Source organism: Phyllostomus hastatus, unplaced genomic scaffold (genome assembly GCF_019186645.2).
Source record: "Phyllostomus hastatus isolate PE091 unplaced genomic scaffold, TTU_PhHast_1.1 phas_scaffold_585, whole genome shotgun sequence".
Taxonomy (NCBI): Eukaryota; Metazoa; Chordata; class Mammalia; order Chiroptera; family Phyllostomidae; genus Phyllostomus; species Phyllostomus hastatus.
This window is the reverse complement of record NW_025334037.1, coordinates 29140286-29156770: the sequence shown is the minus strand read 5'-3', so window position 1 is coordinate 29156770 and position 16485 is coordinate 29140286. Positions and strand designations below refer to the sequence as shown.

The 16485-nt window shown below is 39.0% G+C and overlaps 1 protein-coding gene across 18 annotated transcripts in view; it reads left to right on the top strand.

The window, feature by feature from the left end:
* CELF1 (CUGBP Elav-like family member 1) overlaps positions 1 to 16485 on the top strand; it is a 69352-nt gene that overhangs the window by 17178 nt on the left and 35689 nt on the right. For 8 of the 18 annotated variants that reach the window (XM_045825491.1, XM_045825502.1, XM_045825498.1 and 5 more), the window contains 2 exons: positions 10281 to 10395; positions 15008 to 15047. The exons of 4 other annotated variants lie outside the window; for them this stretch is intronic. The gene's annotated coding sequence lies outside the window, so the exon portion shown is untranslated. Of the gene's footprint in view, positions 1 to 1409; positions 1429 to 10280; positions 10396 to 15007; positions 15048 to 16485 lie in introns of those variants that run through there. 6 more of the 18 variants (XM_045825505.1, XM_045825487.1, XM_045825489.1 and 3 more) reach the window with 3 other exon arrangements.

Genomic DNA, 16485 nt, shown 5'->3' with positions numbered 1-16485 from the left:
AAGTCCTATATCCTCACATTTAGGATAACTACAGGGTCCCCTTAGTGAGAGTGCTGGTAGGTGGGACCCCTGGAAGGTGTAGGTCCGTCTGTCCTCAGGCTCTCTCTTTCAGTTTGCATAGTGTTTATAGTTTGTACCCCACATTTTAGGCCTAGTTATAGATGTTCGGCCTTTATTATCATGTATTAATCTTATCCAAGAAGTAGGTAAGTATAGGGGGTCTGTGAGAGCATGGCTCACATTTGTTCTGTAGCCTGTGCAATACTGACTGAATACAGAGACTGTGTGCCATAAGTACTGGTTGATTTATTAAGAGCCAAAGTAGCTCTGACCAGAGTGGCTCAGTTGGTTGGATTGTTATCCCATAATCGAAAGGTTGCTGGTTTGATTCCCACTCGTGGCATATGCCTGGGTTTATGTGCAGGAGGCAGCCCAATTGGTGTTTCTTACATCAGTGTTTCTTTCTCTCCCTTCCCCACTCTCAAATGAGAATAAAATAAACCTTAAAAAAGTGCCAAAGCATAGAATCACTTGATCCTATCAGCCATGCATTTTTAAAAAAATGTGTAGAGTGTTCACTCTGCTCAGAAATTAGGCTTTTCATATATTTCACATTGAGATAAATCTGAATGAATTGTTCTAAGCAAAGTGATTTTTGGAATATAAATACATATTTGGCTTCTGAGTGTATAAGCCAGCGTCCTGGGAAATATATTTTTATTATATCAGAATTTATTTTAACTTCTAACAATGAGAAAAAGTAAGAGGCCATGAAATATAGCCTAAGAATTGGAATGTAGCAAAAGAAGCTGTAAAAGTTAGACTCATTCACATAAATGGGAAATAACCTTTTTTGTGTCTTTAAATTCCCAGAATTTAAATGATAAATTTAAGCCTCATGGATACTGCTGATCTGGTAAGAATCTGACCCAGTAAAGTATTCACAGTGTCTTTTCTCTTTGCCTGGGCTGAGGGATTCTTGGTGTAGGTGACTGAAATTATTAGGAAGTTCCTCGATTGAAATAGAACCTCTCAGACCTTTCTTCAAGTACTGCTTGTATGTTTCTGCTTTTTGTCTGGAGCATGTGAACAGAGTGCATGTGTGTGTGAGATAATGGGGCTTTCACTAATGGTCCCTTTTCAGCAACCATGTATGGGTAAAGCTGTGCAGGTCTCTGCTCCTCCCTCTCTGAGCACGGAGCAGAATCTGTTCTGCTGAAGCTGCCGTTCCACTTTTCAGCTTTCTATATTTGTACAGCAGCAGCAGGCACAGCCCACTGGCTAGGCTGTGTGGCTGCCCTGTGTACCCACATTGGCTTAGGGGCCTGCTCAGGGCTCAGCCAGGGCTCGAAGTCTGTGTTCTTACGTGCGTCCATCTGTCTGTCTGTGTGCATTTCTGTGGAGGACTCAGATTTTCAAGTTAAAGAGGTGACCTGTTTGTCTTTGTTGTCTTGTTTTGTTGATTGATTGTAAATTGTAGAGAATGTTTGAGAATCTTTAGATGGGATGAGGAGGCAAGATTTGTATCATTTAACAAAATATGTTTTGTGGAGGGGATGCCAAACTGGCTAATACAGTGTCAGAAATGGTCTTTGGGTTCTTTCCTAGAAACTTAACTCATTAAAACTCATTAAAGTAGTAGTCTCTTTTTTCCTTTTTTTTTTTTTTTTTGCTGGTCACAAAGATCAAATCTTAGGGGTGGAAATGAATCCTTTCCTGGTACAGATTTAAGCAGAAAAGTCTGAGACACCTCTGCACCCTTAAGAAATGATTTTGTGTAGTAGAGGCTAAACTTCTTGGCCCTTTGCTGGGAAAGGAACTGTGGGAACTACCCTGTTGACTCTGGGCTTTGCAGTGGTCTGTACTGTGTTTGCACTGCTTCAGAGTACTTTCTAAAGTTTGGCCTTACAGAGAGGGCTTGCAGTGTGTTTTGGTGTCATGTCTATTTAAGGAATAGTAGGGGACATGACATGTAGACAGATTTCAGGCTATTTCCAAAACAGTACTGGGTTTGATACTATATTTTTTAAAAGATGCTTTCGTTTGTTATGAGATATTCTAATTAGAAATGAATTCCTCACTCTTGGTCAACTTAAGTCTAAATTCAGGTTTGTTTGTTTTATACTTAAGTCCCCTCCCCCATGGCCCTATGAGTCATAAGCATGCAGACTTGGGAATAGAGCATGTCAGCTGAGTAGGGATGAGAGTTCTCTGCACATATTTGTAACTGTGACTGATGAGGAGAGAAAAGGACTTTAAAAGCTAGAGAAACACATTCTCTGTGCCGTGTGGTATGATTGCAAAGTTCCCTGCTACTATTTGCTGATGTATTCTGACTCCAAATCACTTAGGAATCTGTTTTGCCACTTGTCCATTGTTTGGGGGGGGGGGGGGTAGGGCCTAGGACCTGGTGTGTGTGTGTGTGTGTAGGGCCTAGGACCTGGGGGGTGTGTGTGTGTGTGTGTGTGTGTGTGTGTGTGGCCTAGGACCTGGTACTGAGCCTCTCAGGGGTCCTGCATACCTAATGACTTTCTGTTGATTGTGGCGTTAAATAGGCTTAATCGTCCCCTTCTTGGCAACTCCTAGTACCCATCTCATGGGTACCATCCTACTAATGTTTTCTCATTTATACCATGAATTACTGTATGCTCTTTGTAGCGTCTGTCACTGGGGATTAACCTCAACGACAGCTCTACCTCAGGAAAGGGCAGTGTGGCTAGCACATCTCTATTCCACTTTTCCTTTTATTCTTGATCTTTTAAAGAAATTTATAATCTTGTCAAAAAAGAAAACTTTTTTGGACTCATCCTGTTTTACCATAGGTGCCAACCTTAGAATCTGGAGGAATAATGATAGAAAACATTTCCTGAGCACTTTCATGTTCCAGGTACTGTTCTCAATGCTTTCTGTATGTAAACACTTCAATTTTCACACACATCCTGGAAGGTGATCCTACTGCTGTAACCATTTTCCAGCTGAGGATACAGGTATAAAGAAATTAAACAATTTACCCAAAATTTGCTGCCTGGTTAATAAGCAGCAAAACTGGACTTAGAAAGCAGCGGTGTGACTAGAGTCTGAATATAGGGTATATTGTAGACTGACAGTAAATGTGTGTCTATTTTATTAACAGATTTGAAATATTATTTGGGGTTATTGAATGATGAATCAGTTTAATCCAGTTTTGTGTTAGAATTTCCTTATGAAAATGACTATATGACTCTGGTTTTGCAGGTCATTGTCAACTAATTTATTTATTGATTATAAAGAACTGCAAGGCAAATAGTAAGTCCATGGGGCATCCCCAAAATTACTAGTATGCTAGTGCCTGGCTATTTACTGAAGATATAGAAAGCAGAATGTTAGCTTCCTTAACTCTTGTTCCCTGAACTACACATCCTCAAGAGATGCCCTCAAAGGGGGAGCATAAGAAAGGAACATTGGCAAGTTTTGCCTAATCCACTAACCTTGATCTATGTGCATATGACAGGGTAACAGGAAGGTCTGTTCAAAAAAAAGAATGATGGGAGAATTATAGTAGGCTATAGTGGGAGTGTTATCAGTGGAGGGTAACAAAAGTGTTGTTCTATCTTAGACAATGTGGTTGAATAGCACAGAAGTTTGATTTAGACAGGGAAATAAGAATTAGTTTTCCTGAGATGTTTTAGTGTTTCTCTGTGTCTGTCTCTCTCAAATTGATGGCAGGTTATTCTTTGCCATATATGCTTTCCCTTGGATATATGCCATCTTACGTTTTTTTGTTTGTGGCGTAAGTCATGTCTTCTGAACAAGACTCACAAACTCATTAAGGACAGGGTTTGGGCCTTTTTTTGGTATTCTCTCTACTTCTTAGTTTATAGTGTATATTCTGTCTGTATGTTTTTGATTGATAAAGCTCCCATTTTATAAAGAGCTTGTTTTTGTGAAAATGGAATCAAAGCACTGACAAGTTTAATTTTGTGAAACAGTGGGATTTTTATTTTTTAAGGAGTGGTTTGAAGGAGGCGACAGATCATATAAATGGATATTTAAATGTGAGAAGCACTTTTAGGAGCATAATTCAAGAGTGATGAAAGCATAATAATTGAAGTAACTTTTTAAAAAGTGACAGTATTAATGAGATACTTAGAATTTGCCCTGGGGTTGTACATCCTTTGGAATGAATCAAGCTAGCCTGAACAGACTCCCTGACTGGCTGAAGCAAAGGTGTAATTTGTGTACTTTCTGGCATATAACCTAACCATCTCAGGAAGTATTTGCTAGGAGTCTTTTCTGGTTTTGTAGGATTATAATATTAAGAACAGAAAGATTGAATAAAGTTTCCTGCTTGTCAACAGAATAGGATAAACCTCTTGAGACAGGGCCATATGGAAGTATCCTGCTTGAGTGCCCATGTGTTTGGGGTGAGGTTGGGGCAGATGGTACAGGCAGGGTTCTCTTGGCCGCTTGGTCAAGGGTGTTGTAGATGATAGACGTTAGGTGCTAGGTGTTGTGGAAAGGCTGTTGTATGTTGTATGTATTGGGCACATCTGCCTAACGAGTGGAGTGATCTCAATGAAAGGATGAGTTGGGTGGTGTTGAGGGGTGAGATAAGGGATTGGGGGGTATGCTGACCTGGAAATGATACCTGCGATTTAATCTTAACCTCTGAGATTTGATCTGAGATTTAGAGAAAGGGAGACAAGATACAGTGTGAGTAACAATATTCCAGATGCCTGGCTTCTGTTTTCTAGAGCCTTCAAGTAAGATATTACAGGACTGTAGGATTTTTCTGTTCAAGCCTGAAGCTGTTTTGATCCTTTTTGAGGTACTAGGCCAAAAGCTGTATTTACAGAACTTGTTTTGACATCTTATCTCACCCCATCCCTGTCTTCCTTACTGGAATTCAGCTAATGGTACACTTTGCCTGGTAAGAAAGGTTGATTTAAGGAAATGTACACATAGGAATACAGCTGAGTGATTGAAAATGGCTCCAAACTTTGTAAATAGGCCAGTCTTAAGATTTGTAGTTTAAGCTGCATGAACATCAGTTGAGTTGCTGGGGTAATATCAAATGATGCAGTATAATTACCTGGCTCACATGTGGTATGCTGCCGTTTCATCTGGGCAATGGCTGTTGCTACACAGAAGTTTAAAGCAAAGCGGGGGCGGGTGGGGGGAATACAAAAACAAAGTACTTATTTTGGAACAGTATGAATTGGGAATTTACTTTGTCCCTCATGGTTTGAGGAGTTTTCTTCTAAAAAAATTCTATAGAATAGGTAACATCATTTTGTAAATAATTCAGCCAGTATTCCACATTTGCAACCTTGTTAGCAGTTTTTTGTTTACCCTTCCAAAGATCTTCTCTTTATATTGCCATGTGCAATTCCTTTCTCATTATATAAGTCTGTATCTTTCTTATCAATCCTTAGTAGAGGTTGGAACTGCCTTACTCTTTAATAGCTGCAGAGTATTCTGCTGTACTGCTATGCTGTAATTTATTTAAACAGCACCCAAATGATAGGCTTATATGTTTCCAGTTTTTGCTATTCTGAATAGTGGTCTTACAAAGCCCCTCTTTGCATACTCGTGTATATTTCTAAAACTGGAGTTGCTGGAATCAAAGGGCATGGGTAGTTGTCAGTACTGATAAGATACTTGAAGATCTTTTAAAAATATTTTGCAAGTTATATTATCCATTGAAGAATATTATTGGTGATCAGAAAGGTCTCAGTGCAATGGCAAACTACCACCCCAAACAGTTAGTAGAATGAACACATGACCTGAAATGGAAGATTTAAGAAACCTTCTTGAGATAAGCTTTGTTATTAAACCTAGCAACCATTTTTGTCAGAGGAGAAGTAAGTTGCCTAGAGTAGGCAGGAGCAGGCCTTCCTTTAAAAAAAATTTTTTTTTAAATTTTATTTTTATTTTAAGGGAATTGGTGATGGTAGCTGAATCTACCAGTTAGATACCTCTTCCTCCCTCCCTTACTCAAAATGTTAGTTTTTCTCTCTCTCTGTTACTCTCAGAATGTTAGTTTCACCCATTTATGATCTCTACCAATTAGAAAAACATTTGTGGTCCCTGACTTATTGGGTCTCCTACTCTTAAAACTATTTAGATGGCATGACACCATTTAGTCATCATAATTAGCTTTTAAATTCCGAGTAGTTATATCTACAGTTGGATGGCCACCTCAGAAAATAAAAGCAAAGTAATATTTTGAATTTCCCCTCCAAAAAAAGCACTTTACAAATGGACTTATTTTACCAAGTAGAGTACTGTGACTCCAGAAAGCATAAGTCTCACTGACTGGTTGTAGAGCCTAGGTCACTTAACTTGCTCTATTCACTTGAGTTCTGAAAAGTGGGAATGAAAATGCTAAATAATGTCCTTTGAGCGCTCAGAGAAATAATTATAGTCATTTCCAGAAGGTTATGTATTATAGAAATGACTCTTCAGAGATATCAAGATTATAAAGTAATTTTAAAAGTAACTTGACAGTGTTTCAGAAAAAAATTAGTCACATTCTGCCTACATGGTACTAACATATGGTGCAGCCCTGATGAGCTGCACAAGTGGGCTGAAATCAAAATGCAGTTGGAGAGGAGCAGTAGTGACTCACTAGATGAGACAGACTTGGCCTTATGGCAGGGCAGTGAGACTGAAGCGGAATTGGTGGCCTTAGAACATGTCAAATTTGAGCAAGTGATACATGAACATTATGGGAAAGTAGAATGAGCCCTCGAGTTTGGATCAGGTACTTTGTCTGGTGTTTCAGTCCCCGTTGGTAGGCCCCTTCTGTGTCTTTAGAGCTTCCACTTCTTCCACACAATGGGGAGCCTTTGCTGCTTCTGACTTCTGTGCATGAGTCGCTGCGTCTTTGAAGGTTGAAACCACTAGTCAAGTATTTAACATTGATATGCCTGAACACTGGATTCAAACTAGAAAAATACATAGAGTTAGTAATTCTCCCCAGAGAAAGCAGCGCGTTAACTTAACTAACATATATAAATTACTGCTGTTATATCGAGCAATATGTTGCTCAGTTCTGACAGTGCTGCCAAGGAAACAGGAGCTAAAACAGAATGAGATTCCTACATTTCACTCCCAACATCCAATAGAGAGCTATAGGAGAAGGAGAGAGGGAATATGTATTTCACCATGTATAATGAGCACTTTCTTTGCCCAAATTTTTTGGGGGGAAATAAGAGTGCACATTATATGTGGGTAGTACTAATTCCCAGTTTGTCGTGGGTAGTGTACGAATTATACATGGAATTAGCACTAAAACGTGGGTGCACATTATACACAGGAACGCATTATACATGGCAAAATACGGTGCTCTATGGGGACCTGAGAATTGTTTTGAGAGTATAGGTATTTTGGAAGGAAGTAGGAAAAGAGGGGCTTTTTTTCTTTCTTTCTTTCTTTTTTTTTTTTTAAGAATTTTACAATCCCTTTCTGCCTCACCTGAGCACCTCCAAAATAGGATTCCCGTCTGGTGAGATGGTCTGCTGTTTAAGTGCATATATAGTCGCATGGAAAGATCGTATAATTGAGCAGGAAATGGGATGGCAGCTCAGGTAAAGGAAGGAAAACAAAGAGCCAACTCACCTACCTTAGTCCAACTTTACTGCTTTTTTTGTAGCAGTTTCAGAGGGTTTGATAATTATGTTGGCTTTGTAAAATAGGTGTTATATTTATCAGTTGTGACGTAATAGGAAGGATGCTATTGGTACAGTCAGGTCAGTTCTGACTGATTCTTAAATACAAGCTGTTCACAAGAAAAATGTCTTTATTGTTAAGTGAAAAAGGTAGGTTACGCAATAGTATGCACAGAATGATATTTAATTTGATAATAATTATGCATATTTGAGTGTGCATGAATCTTAATATATACATAAGAAAAAGCCAGGTAGGAATTAAACCAACATGAAGTTTATGTCAAAATGAATAATTAGGTAAATTTTTTAAATGGAGGAAGTAGAAAAATTAAAGGAATAAACAATCTACTTCTATTTTAAAAATGGAGGGTGCTGCTCATAATGTTGCTTTTACCCAAATACCCACAACTGAAAGGTGGGGAGATGTTTCTTACAGATAATTATGTGTAGATGTTTTAATTTAAATGTTAATGTAAGATTAATAAATTATAGTAGATAAACCAGAGATTTCCACTCCGACAGTTGAAGGTTGGATATGTGCTAACTTTATTCCAGTTATTTTGGGGGTATAAATAGAAAACAGGAAAAGGGACTTGTTACTTGTTCACAAAATGGTAACATTTGAAATATAATTGGGTTGGCCAAAAAGTTCCTTTGGTATTTTTCCTTACATGGCTCCAGTAGGGGGTCTTTAACTTCATTTGAAATGATATTGTTACATTGTATTGTGACAGCTGTCATACCAGTATGCACTTAAAAAAACTTAAAACTGGTGAATTTTTGTTGAAGATGGAAGAAAATATGCAACATTCCAGCATATTACGCTTTATTATTTCAAGAAAGGTAAAAACTCAGCTGAAATGCAGAAAATGTTTTGTGCAGTGTATGAAGGCAGTGTTACTGATTGAATGTGTCAGAAGTTGTTTGTGAAGTTTCATGCTGGAGATTTCTTGCTGGACAACACTCCACGGTTGGGTAGGCCAGTCGAAGTTGATAGTGATCAAATCAAGATATTAATTGTGAAAACAATGTTATAACATGTGGGAGATGGCTGACATACTCAAAATATCCAAATCAATAAAGCTACTGGTGAAGAAAAAGTCTTATTTTACAGGAAAAATTAAATGGACTCTTTGGCCAACCCAGTATTTTATTAACAAAAATTTAGAAATAAGGTTTACACATAGTTTTTCCTAGGTATATCCCATATGTGGATAGCAGTTTAAAATCAGTTTGGAGGAAATAGGATCATGCCTTTAGATTACTTTTAGTGATAGTTGGATTAATCTAGTTCTGTCCTCTGGTTTTATAGGTGAGGGAGCTGAGGCCCAGAAAAAAGTGACTCACTCAAGATCATACAAATAGCATCAGATTTGGCCTTTGTCTAACATACTGTCTGTTTTGTTACTTTGTAGCAGAGAGTCAAAGCACAGGCCAGGCAGGTGGGGAGCATTCTAGCAGTGGTTAGAGAATCTAATGAAAACAGGATTCTCTCTTCAGGAAATCATGTCCATTTTCACACAGTTAAGCAAAAAAAAAAAAAAAGTGTGTGTGTGTGTATGTATCAATCATAGGGTTCGTAGACCTACTTACTTCCCTTTCCCCAAAGCTCGTCTATGGACTTGGAGGGTCCCAGATTGAGAATTAGATGAAAAAGGAGAGGTTTTTAAATTATTGCCATATTGCATAACAATATTAACATGCTGAACTGGGTTAAAAATGACTAAGATGGTAGCCCTGGCCAGGTGGCTTAGTTGATTGGAGTGTCGCCCTGTGCACCAAAAGGTTTTGGGATTCATTTCCTGGTCAGGACACAGACCTAGGTCCTGGGTTTGATCTGGGGCTGGGGGCTGGAGAGAAGCAACCTATTGATGTTTCTCTGTCTCTCTCCCTCTTTCTCCCTTCCTCTCTCAATTAATAATTAATAAACATATTCTTGGGTGAGGATTAAAACATAGTTGGTTTAAGATATTAAATTTTATATATGTTTTTTACCATAGGCTTTTTTTTTTAGTCTGGAAAAAAATTGTTGCCACTAAAGAAAGAAAGAGTATACCGGCCAGTGGAGGAGGAGATGAGATTGAGATCTGTTTATAAACTCTTCTACTAGGGTCAGGGAGAGGACACTCATAGATGACTCAGTCTGTAAAGAGTCAGAAGCCCTAAATTTAAGCCTGAATCATGGACATAGTAGTCACAGAGCACGAGTCACAAAGGAAAAAGATTTTTGTACGCCTCACAGAGGAAGTGTTAATAAGCTCTATCCTTTTCGACCACGACAGGTCAGATCGAAGCCTGGGGCAATACAGGACCCAGAGTGTTCAACATAAAGTAATTTATTAGAGTGGGAAGACGATGCTCTGGGAATAATGGGACTAGAAGGGAATTTACTGTGTGCTTCAGTGTATCGGTTTAATCCACCTAATCATCCCCATTTTACAGATCAGCAAAACAATTGTTAGTTTTTCTGCCGTCATTTAGTCTTGGGTCCACCTATGTTGCTGAGTGCTTTTACACATTTTATTTCATTTAATGGACTAGCCTTTGATGTTAGATTCTACCCTATTGTGATATGTGTGCACAATCCTGGATTAGGATCTGATGGTAACTGTTATTTCCCTGCCACAGGTTCCCAAGAAAGATAGGTAGATTGGCTCCCCCAGTCAAACTACTGGATTTTAACACCAAAGCCTGGTGAAGTTTTGCATGGATATGAGCCTGCCTAGTCAGGAAAGCTTCACAGGTAATCCTTTTGTCTGGTCACTTGGATTTCTAGGGTATGGGAGCTGGAGGACAAGCAGTTTTCCAAAGCAGTATGCCCAGGCTCCCTTCCTATTCGATTAGGGGTTGTCAGATGTTTTTAAAAGTAGAAATGTTTTCCCCTAAACACAAAAGTCAAACTGTTGAGGTTGAAACAGAGGAGGACAAAGCAGAGCCCAGCTGTGTGCCTCTCCTGGCCCTCGAGTTTAACCCTAACCCTAAGTCCATTAATTCCATATTTCCATACTGTATTCCATTAATTTCAGGATACACACATTTATGAACCAGCCATAAAATAAGACAAAAAGGGCATTGCAAGCGTTCTAAAAGTACCATTTTTTAAAACAGCGCAATTTCCCCAAGTCATTTCTATGATTTGTCTCTTTCCTCTTCCAGTTAGGAGTTTGTGCTGTGGCTTGATCGAGTTCTGGGTATTCATTTGGTTTCTTTTGAGATTTGTACTTAAGTTTTCTTTTATAGGTGAGGAAACTGACACTTAGAGATGTTAATTAACTTGCTCAGAGTCACAAGTCTACTGAGTAGCAGCAGGAAGTTTTCTCTACCTTTAATTGTATCTCTCATGTGACTGTTGAGACTTTGGACATTTACTTACTTAAAAATTTGCATGTTAAAAAAGGTAAGATTCAACTTTATGGCCTTCAGCATTTAAACAGTCTTTTCTGTGGTTTGTGTACTCGATCTTCCTTGTACACAGTTTTTAACCTCAGTCCACTTTTCACCTAAGGGTTGAAGTGTCTGGCTTTATAGTCCAACCTCTACGTTACCTGGATTGATGTGATCTTGAGAGTTAATTGCTTTGTGTCTTTTGTCATCTGTAAATAAGGTTAGAAAAGATATGAGGATAAAATATAAAGCATCTGAGATACTGCATTGCATACAATAAATGCCCAGAAAATGTTAGCTCATATAATTATGATTGTGTAAATGTCTAGACATTTTTTCCCACTTTCAGGTGTTAAGATTTACAGTACTTTAAGTACTGTATTCCATTAATTTGAGGATGCACACATTTATCACCATTGATGGCATTTTAAATTCCTTGATTTGCAGTAATCTATTAGACTGCTAAAGATTAAAAAATCTGTTCAAAAAGCTGCTCATCTCCAAGCAAAATATAAAATCAGAGGATTATCTGTTGTTCTGAATTACCCAGGCCTGTGTTGTCATATTTCCCAGGAGACATGGGGTTAGGGTTAAACCTGAGGGCCAGGAGAGGCACATTGCTGGGCTCTCTCGGCCTTGCCCTCCTCTGTTTCAACCTCAACAGCTTGACTTTTGTGTTTAGGGGGGAACATTTCTGCTTTTAAAAAACATTTGATGGCCTTTAATCTGGATAGTTCAATTCTTCATTAGCTCTCTGCATTATATCAACAAAATTTTTCAAGGTATTGAGAGCACTTCACTAACACTTGTCAGTAAGAGTTAGTGAGTCTTAACAGAATAGTGGTTACCAGAAGGGCAGAAGTGAGATTGAGAGGGGGGTGGTGCAAATGGGTAAAGGATGTCAAATAAATACATGGTGATGTATTGGAAACCAGACTTTTTCAGTGGTGAGCACACAACAGAGTATATAGAGAAAGTTGTTAACCAGTGTTACCTCAATTAAAAAAAAAGTTAGTGAATCTTGCTAATGAGGCCAAACATGGGTTCAGGCCTTATGTAGGTCATTGAGCATTACTGTGCCTGCTACCAGCCCCTGTATTTGGAGTTTGTAATTCAGTGCATACTGTGTAAGAGCTGCTGATGGAATGAATCATTGGCCATCTTCCTGGGAAGGAAGTGTTTTGTCATTTACTGAACACACAGGCTCCATAGGCAAGCAGAAAACTGAGGAATGGAAAAGATTTATTACCTTGCCCACACAAGGAAGACATGTAGATCTGAGAGCTTTTGTATCAATCCCAAGAGGTGATATTGTTCGTTCACTCTTACACCCTTGAAGCATGTCAAGATCATATGTAAGTTCAAAGATGTATTCCAAAGCCACATATAAATTCTTCCCAGGTTATCTTTCCTTGGGGAAATCATGAGATAGGTAGTTTGCCTTTTAGAGTCCCTGCTACTACTTACTTACCAAATACAATTTTAAAACTTCAAAGGAGCCCTGGCTGGTGTGGCTCAGTGGATTGACTGCCAGCCTGTAAACCAAAGGGTCACTAGGGATTCCTTTCAATTCCCAGTTGGTCCGGGTCCCATGGAGGGGGTGCACGAGAGGCAACTGATGAGTGTTTCTCTCCCACATCGATGTTTTCTCTCTCCCTCTCTTTCTCCCTTCCCCTCTAAAAATAAATAATATCTTTAAAAAAACTTCAAAGGAGGTCATATTTTGAACAATTAATACTACTTGCTTCCCTCAGCTGGCTTGCCCTTCATCCTTCTCTCCTTTGTTGCCTCCCTACCCACTCCTCCCCTCCCACCTTTTTGGCACTCTTTTTCCCCCTTAATACTTTTCACCTCTCTTTGGAACCTCCTTGTTTTATATCTTCTATCATGGTGATTGAGAAAGGTAGAGGTAATGTTCATGGAAAAAGACTTTTTGCAGAGCTCTAAGGAGCTACAGACTTCCTCACAGAGCATTTTGTTTGGGTTCTCAGAAATAAAAGATGTTAAAAAACTCAAACTTCAAGATTTTAGTTTCTGTTTAGCTTCCCCCTCTCCCTAAAGCATTTCTGTTTTCCTATAGACTAGGCAACAGAATGTAGGAAAAGCAAAACTGGGAAAACAAAGCTTTTAAAGGAAATAGCTTCTTGTGTATTAGGCTTCCCACTATCCCCTCCAAGTGACGGCCGGGGGTGGGGGGGTGGGCTGTGTGGATGGAGGAAGACAGTGATCCTTTTTTTGTGTTTGAGTTTTCCTTTTAAAAGTCTTTGGGTAACTTAGGAATAGGGTAATTAATATCCTACTTACCTATTTGTTTGTTTTAAAGAATTCATTTTTATCTCTTGTCTGGGCAGTTGGAGTGTTCCTTAGCCCCCACTAGGGCTGCTGTGTTCTCTCGGATCTAGACATGTATCCCTCACCCTTTCACACACTGGCCCTTCTTAACAACCCCAAGGCTTCCCTTTTGCTCTCTGTAACCCGGAGATTCCCCAGGTATCATGCTACCTAAGTCTGGTCTCACAGGGTCACACAGCAGCAGTGTTTCTCAGCTGTTCATGCATGTTTCATGAAGCACTGGGGGAGGGAAACATGACTCCCAGTCTTGTCTTTGCCCTTTCCGCTTTCCAGAATAAAACTAACAAGTAGAAAGTTAACTTGCTCTCTACCTTCCAAGGTAACCACTGCTCCACTGCTGTCTCAACAAAAGCTTGTGCCTCCTAGATGGTGGTCACATTTCTCAGGACAGACAGACCATAGGCTTTGGGGTTAGAATCCTTCATGCAGAATGTTTTAGTATCTAAATCCTCAGAGTGGTCCCCACTGTAAATGATGACAATATTACAGGATTATATAAGGTATTGTGAATCCAATAAATGTAAATTCCTGTTTCTTAACTTTTTGGTGTTATAGGCAGGTCCAAGTAAATGCTTCTAGAAGTTATTTTTGTTAGAATACTCTTTGCCTTCAAGTGATTGCTTTTTGCAAGCATCACTACTTCAGCAAAACTGAAAATCAATTTGGTCCGTACGAGAAGTCAAATTAAGTACTTAAGCACCGATTTTATGCCTGTCAAGTTACATCTTTGTCTTCAGGGAGGATAGGTAGAGTGTAGTATCTCACCATTCTGATTCTGGCTTTGACTTTCAGGGTTCTTTCACACTTGCCAATGTAGAGCTCATTCTCGGTGACTTTGAGCCGTTCTCTGTGTCTAGCTGAAGGAGTTGTGGACAACGTTTGTAAGGATTTGGGCAGCTTTACAGAATCAATCTTTACTTGTGAGATGGTTTGATAATGTTTAAAAATAAAGCAAATTGGTCTTGTGGTTCCTCTCTTTGCTTTTACCTTCAATTAACTTCCTTATCTTCTGATTTTTTTTTTTTATTTTTTATTTTTTGGTTTCAGTGGTTTGCCACCACCCTGCTTTTACAGGGCCAGTGAGATGCATTTACACGGGCAGGAACTTGGTTGCCTTTGAAGAGTTTTATGCCTGGCACCTATTCAGGAAGGTTGCGTTGGGGAATAAATATAAAGTGGCCTCGCCACATTAATAACACGATCCTTAATTGCAAAAAGAATTATGCAATTTTTAACTTTATTGTAGTTCCCATCCAAGAGCAGACAGTAAAAATGATTGTTTTGGTGACTTAGATATATTGGAATTCAACCTTCTAAATCCTAATCATTGTTTTACAATTTGTAGTGACATTTTGGGGCAAGCCTCTATTAAATCATTTGGTACTTTAATTCCCTATTTTTTAAGTTGATGGAGTTTTAAAACTAGCTTTAAGATGTTAAATGCAATTTATCTTTAAGGTATTGCGAACTTTAAAAATGGGAGAGGGAGGGGTTCTGTCAAAAAAAATTATCACTAGCCATGGTGACAAAGGGGGCTTTTCTTTGGAAAGAAGATACATATCTGGAATTATGAGAAGTGTAGGCATGGCCCACTTATTTTTCTTTCCTTGGTTTTTTAGAGTGAAGACATAGTCCAGAGAGGGAGGTGTAAAGCTCCAGGTATGGGCTAACTACTGGATGGGTGTGCTCCATGGGCATCTTTTTAACCTTCTTGCATGAGGCCTGTTGTGCAGATATGAAAAAATTGCCTTCAGAAGGATGGCTTTTTTCTACATTATGGGATATAATTCTTGTTCCTAGGAAGCTAGAAATATTTTCTAGCTGTTTCTCAACTCTCTCCTTAGGTAAAATTTTCCAAGGCAGGTTTATCTCCCAATTGAACTAGCTGTTCACTAATTCTAATAGCTGTGGAAGGGGGAGGGAACAAGAGGGGGAGGAGGGAAGGGAGGGAGAGAGGGGAGGGAAAGAGCGAGGGGTGGGAGGAGCAGTACTCCATGCATCAACTACCCAGGTAACTCTCCTTCCTATTCCACTTAAAAACTGGGAGACCAAGTAAACTAGAATGAGAGTGAAGACAGGGCTTAATGGTTTTTACACAGATAATGTTGCCCCCTTGGAACCAGGTTTTGTCTAGCATGTTGACTTTTTAAATCAGCACTGGAGTTTAAATACAGAATTATACTCAAGTTCCAGAACTAGTTTGGTATCTGAAAATGTGACCTGATTTGAAGGGTGATCCCAATTTGACAGGGCAGATTATTAGGTTAAGTTTAGTCCCAGACACTTCAAGAGAGGCTCTGAGCTTCCACTTTGGCTTAGAGTGGAAGCAGGGAAGAGGTCTTCCTGTTGGTCCTTAAAAGAATGGGGGAGGAAATGGAAAACCTTTTAGATTTCAAAAAAAAAGCATTACTTTTCCTCCTTTTCACCTTGTCATGTCCTCTCAGTATACCATATATGATAATTTTACAGGCAAACTAACTTTCATAGAACAGTCACTAAATTTAATGCCTTTTGTTTTGCAGTGATTTTAGATTTGAAATAAAAAATTACTTAAAATATTTTTTAAAGAATTTATTTATTTTTAGAGGGGAAGAGAGGAAGAAAGAGAGGGAGAGAAACATCAGTGTGTGGTTGCCTCTTGTGTGCTCCCTAATGGGGACCTGGCTCACAATGCAGGCAAGAGCCCTTGACTGGGAATTGAACTGGTGACCCTTTGGTTCCCAGGCTGGCGCTTAATCCACTGAGCCACACCAGTCAGGGCTACAATATTTTTTATTCTTTACTTTAAAACTCCTTTCCCCAGATATTTTTTCATTGCCTAGACTCTTACTGAAAACTCACAAAATTTTCTGGTTTGCTTTAAAATATACTTGTCACATTTTTGCAAAAAACCTCCTACAAAGTGAGATGCCAGGGGGATCATTAACAATTTAGGTCAGTGTATTTCTGCAGGTGCAAGGCACTGGATTGGGAACTCTAGGAGACCCACTAATTATAGCAGAAGTACTCAAATTATGAAGTGGAATTTAAGTCCATAAAAGTTTTAAGCTAAATTAAGTTATTCTGGTTGGTTATTTTCAAGTTGTGTCAATTACTT